Genomic DNA, 5,910 nt, shown 5'->3' with positions numbered 1-5,910 from the left:
AAAAACAATGAGTGAAGAAAGATATAGAAGTTATACAAATTAGTACGTAGCAGGGGAGAGAAAGAATTGTCTATAGGCTTGCAAAGTTTAGGGAAAAAAGACAATAATATTAAAGAAAGATAGAAGAATTATTTTCATAAGCTTTTTAATGATGGTTATGACTTTTTTGCATTCGGGAAAGCTGAACAATAGAAGAAGGTTAAAATTATACATTTTTCTTGTGGAATTTGTGAGTTGAATGTGAAAAAAGCTATAAAAAGGATGTAAAATAATAAAGTGTTCGGGCCAAATAATATACTATATATTAATCTAATATTATTATATATTATTTTTATTTAAGATGGAATAATGATTAAGATATAAGTGGGGAGTTATAGAATTATAATATAAAAAATCTCCTATGATATCATTCACTAATATTCACTCTTATTTTTCTATCTATAAATGTTGTTTCGATTGTAATGGAGTTAATAATATTATAAATTAATATACAATGTAAGTGACTTGATTGATTAAAGGAAACTCAACAAGAGGCCAAAGCCATGCATGATCAGGGCAAACAAAATAAAAGTGGTAGTTTAATGAACCACATCTCTTATCCTACATGTAGTAACACCGCATGTATTGTAAGCCAATAATTTGTAGGAGAGAAAATATTTAAGTTAAAAAATTAATAATTAATTATTTTTCTAATCAACAATATTTGATAATATATGTAAGAACATAATTTGTGGAACAACAAATACATACCCCTATTTTCCCTCGTCAGTCCATGCATGAAACTTTGACGTGTAAGCATGAAACCAAGCATTGAATCAAACACAAGCTACTCTTCATAAACACCAAAACCACATTCCTTCCACATATCTTACATGAAAATGTTGGGAATTCCTTATGATTGGTGAAATACCAATCCTAGGATCTTGAATCTCATGATTCTCACATACATATATGAATGAAACAAAGACTGCAGTGTCATACATGAATCCATGTTCCTGGATGTGCTCCTTGTTAGGTATCAGTGGTTACAATACACCTAGAAGGGGGGGAGGGGGTTGAATAGGTGTCGCGGTTAGAATTACCGCTTTTCGAAAATCAACACTTAATGCTGAATCAACCCTATTTAATCGATTAAAGAAGAAAGATAATCGATTATTTGAACAATATTAATCGATTAACAAAAGAAACAGTTTTAAACAGAAACAATCTTAATCGATGAACAAAAACAGGATAATCGATTAACACAACAATATTAATCGATTAAACAGAACCAGTAAGCAATTACAGAAACGATTAAATGCAGAACAATTAACCGATAACAGAACGAATACAGAGCTTACAGATTTGTATATTAGAATAGCATCCAGTACAGCAAATGAACAAAATGTATCAATTGAATTCAATATACAAATTAATCGATTGAAAACAGTAAAGAGAGAGAGAGAAACAAATCCTGCAAATCGAATTTTTATCCTGGTTCGTTTGCTGTCCACTGCAAACTACATCCAGGCCTCCCGGCTGACTTGGGAGATTTCCTTCACTATAATCGAATCAATGTAATTTACAAACACATTATCCAATTACAACACTTAGCAAATGACAAGAAAACAAAGAAACTATTCAATGGTTTGACTCCCTTCCTACCGATAAAGAAAACGTTTCTTTCGGCGTAGCCCCAGCCAAAGAATCTCTCGTTCTTTCCTTTTCTTACACTCTAAGCTATAAAGAAACACACAATCTCTACTGGTGATACGACACCAAGAGATTCCCTTTCACAACAATTACACAAGAATTACAAGAGTAATATTAAGCTATACCTAAGCTCAAATACAACATGAAGGCTTTACTCTAATGCACATTTAACACAAACACATGTGAAATGACAAGTATTAGTTATGAAAACAGAAGTTACAGAATCATAAAATTCATGAAAAAACGCATCAAAAATATGCATGAACATGTGAGGGAAAACATGAGAGATTATAACATGAAATGCACTCAATCCTAAAGCAAGGAATCTCTCATTTCTAAACTCACTAATGCAATTAACAAATAGATGCAGCAATTAACACGTAGAATGCTCTAACTCTCTAATAAATGCAACATGCAACTTATGAGATTAATTCTGAAAACGCAGTTTATAAAGAATCAGTCCAGAACCCCAGATAATCGATTAAATACCTTCTTAATCGATTAACGGGACTAAAAATCATAACTGATTCTGTTTTTCAGTTTTTCAGTTTTAACAACTTAAAAATCAGTTAGGTTAATCGATTAACGTAAACCTTTAATCGATTAACTGCATTACAAAAACATGTTCCAATAGCAACCACTTTTAACAGCAGTTGGGTTAATCGATTAAAGGTATGGTTAATCGATTAACAGTAAATAAAATGTGTATTTTCAAATAGAAAACACCAAATACGTTATGCACTTAGATAATACATATTTAACACTTAGTTTTATGCCTAGAACGCACATATACATGTATTTATGTAATGCATGAACATATTATCAAATGAACATATCTCATGGATGAAATGATTTAAAGATAAATGCATATGAGACATGTTTTAGGTGCCCTAAGCCTTCGACTCAACTTAAACTAGAAACTAGTCTAAGCCTAGTACCAAATAAAAGACTCAAGCACGTTGGATTGTTGGTTATCTTCAAGCACTTTTAGGCACACGTTGTCCTCATCAAAACCATGACGTTCAAGGAGAGCTTTCCAAAGTGTTCCTCTTGACATGCACACTTTCAATCTCCCCCTTTTTGATGATGACAAACTCTACATCAAGTTCATCAATTTTAAAGTAACAATTGCTTGATGAATAAGCTTGAAGATTGTGTTGGCAAGGTTGATATAATGCGCACATTTATCGGAAGCTGTTATAACGATCAACCTGCACAATTGAGAAGCAACAAAACAACCTTTCTCCCCCTTTTGACATTATCAAAAAGATAACCCAGGTCAAAAAAGCTAGGAAGAGATATTAGTTAATCATAAAACAATGTTAATGAATTAATTTGGGTTTTAACAAATTAACCTGTTTCATTTATGGGTAAATTGAACAAATGCGCTTTATTGGAAAAAAAAATAGCTAATAAGAAGTTAGAATGGCATACAAGATTTAATCAAATATTAAGCATTGTAAGCATTATTAAATCTCAAATGATCAAGATCCATTCACTAAGGCAAATAAGCTATTTTGACATAATTATAGCAAAAACAAAAACATTTGCATAGCATAAAGAGTAAAGAAAGTCATGAAATAGTACAGGCCATAAAGTCAATATAAAAGACAAAAAGCAAAATACGAATCAGTTCTGAAAGCAACAACGATAACTAAATCCAGAAGGTGCCACAAGATAAAAATAAACCTAAGGATAGGATAACCTAGGTCTAAGGTCAGCTAAACTAAGGTTGAGGCGGAGGATAGACAGGCTGATCATCAGGCACAGCAGTGTTCTGATTTCCCTGGATAAGCATAGACAGCTTCTGAAATTCTGAGCAGAACATGGCATTCTGAGCCTCAGCGGTAGACTGAATCATAGTCCTCAGCTCCTGAATTTTGTTATCGGTGTAGGCATTCTGACGTTCCTCGTATTGCTCCATACCTGCAAAATAAGAGTCCTTCAGCCCTTGGAAGTGCAGATCCATGCGGTTGTTAAGTCGTTGTTCCATGGCTTCCATCTGAGCTAAACCAAACACAGAGCTCTGAGGTGCTGTTCCAGACGACTCCCCCTGATTAGTTGCATTCTGATTACCCAAATCCTCCTGATGCTCATTATCCGACAAGTCCAGATCAAAGGTGGTATAGTCCTCCTGATACTGCCATGTAGTACCATACTTGTAAATTCCCATCTTATGAATGAGACTCTCACCCACCAAGTGATCTTTATCAGTGTACTCAGTAATGATGGTATCAGAAATGTCAATGCGCAAATAATCAACAATGCGGGATATGAAAATGCTATACGGGAGCAGCTTGGACTGAGACAATGAAACGCTGTTCATGATTTTTAGAATTTCCTCAGGCCAATTGATCATCACGTTATTCTTTACAGCATACATGAAACGCAAATCATTCACAGTAGGCTGTGCATGATTAGTGTTCCGCTGCACTAATATGTAAGCAATAACATAATGCAATAACCTGTTCTCAACAGAAAGTGACCCTGCCTTGGTCAGTTGACCCTGAATATACAGATGAGGGCCCCGAAGGAATGACTTGTACACATCAACGGGATCAAAATTGTCCTTGACCCAAGAACAATCCCCTATTCCAAAACCAGACGACGATAAACCTCCAACATTCAGAAATAAATCCTCACTCATCTCAAACAAATTACCGGAAATCATGGACCAATATTTGCCATCCTTGTATCTAAAATTAGCGTAAAATTCCCTAACTAGAGCAGGGTATACGCGTCCCTTCAATTCCAAAAACTGAACGGCTCCTTGAGCCTCCATGTCATGCGGAAAACTAAAGTTTTGTTCCGCTAACCAGGTTAAGTCGGCATACCTGATGTATGTAGGCTTGCGGCCTTGAAATTTTGCCAACCGGGTCTCTTGCAAAATGAGGGAATAATAGGGGTCACCGCGGTCCCGAGTGGAGGGTGAGCCGGTTTCCCTTCTTCGAATGCGCGTTGCTGTAGTCTTGACCCGCTTTGGACGACTCTGCTCCATTGAAGATGATGAACTCGAAACTGAGATTGATGAACAGAGGGGCAAAGCCTAACCTAGGGTTTGGATTGGATGATTCGGAATTGAGTGGATTTTGGATGAAAATAGAGCGATTTTGGAAGGATTGAGAGGTTTAGGGTGAGGTTTACTTAATCCTATTGCACCTGGATTAGTATTGTTGCTGTTTCAGAAAATCAAGGCACAAAGAGGTTGCGAAAATGTAAAAAAAAGTACAACACCGAGACACTGTTTGCCTTTAACGTACTGGTTTTAATCGATTAACGGGATGGTTTAATCCATTAAAGAAATCAGAAAAAAAAAATTCGTTTTTAGGCAGCAGAGTGGTTTCGACTTTTTTTTGGACACATGCATGCATTATAACAGATTTATCGAGACATTTATAATCACATTAAGAGGTTAATCAAGAGATAGATTTTTGCATTTTTAACATATATCATTCAAACATGAAACACATAGGCATAGAGAAGCAAGACAATTAATGCAAACAACTAAACAATTTTTAAACAAGATATTGTTCATCAAGAATTCCTAGTTCTCTCCTTAGAACATAGAAGGTATCCCTGGGAAGGGGCTTGGTGAAAATATCTGCTAACTGTTTAGATGTTTCCACAAATTCAAGAACACAGTCACCTTTTTGTACATGGTCACGCAAAAAATGATGTCTAATTTCTATATGCTTTGTTCTAGAATGCAAAACGGGATTCTTGGATAGGTTAATGGCACTTGTATTATCGCATTTTATTGGGATCTTTTCAAGTTTAAGACCAAAGTCCTTAAGTTGCTGCTTCATCCAAAGGATTTGAGCGCAACACACACCAGCGGCAATGTATTCCGCTTCAGCGGTGGACAAAGCAACACAGGCTTGCTTCTTGCTGTGCCATGCTACTAATGAACTGCCCAATAGGTGGCAAGTACCACTAGTGCTTTTCCGATCCAACTTACATCCGGCGAAATCGGAATCGGAATAACCCACCAAGGATAGTGAGGCATCCCGAGGATACCATAATCCCATGTTAATAGTTCCTTTTAGATATCTCATGATTCTTTTAACAGTTATATAGTGTGATTCTCTAGGTGATGATTGATATCTCGCACACATGCATACACTGAACATGATATCAGGTCTACTTGCAGTTAAGTAAAGTAAAGACCCAATCATACCACGATACTTCGTTACCTCGATTGCTTTTCCTTTCTCATCT

This window comes from Lupinus angustifolius, chromosome LG03, assembly GCF_001865875.1.
Source record: "Lupinus angustifolius cultivar Tanjil chromosome LG03, LupAngTanjil_v1.0, whole genome shotgun sequence".
NCBI classification, from domain to species: Eukaryota; Viridiplantae; Streptophyta; class Magnoliopsida; order Fabales; family Fabaceae; genus Lupinus; species Lupinus angustifolius.
The sequence above is the reverse complement of the archived record's forward strand: the minus strand, read 5'-3'. Positions refer to the sequence as shown.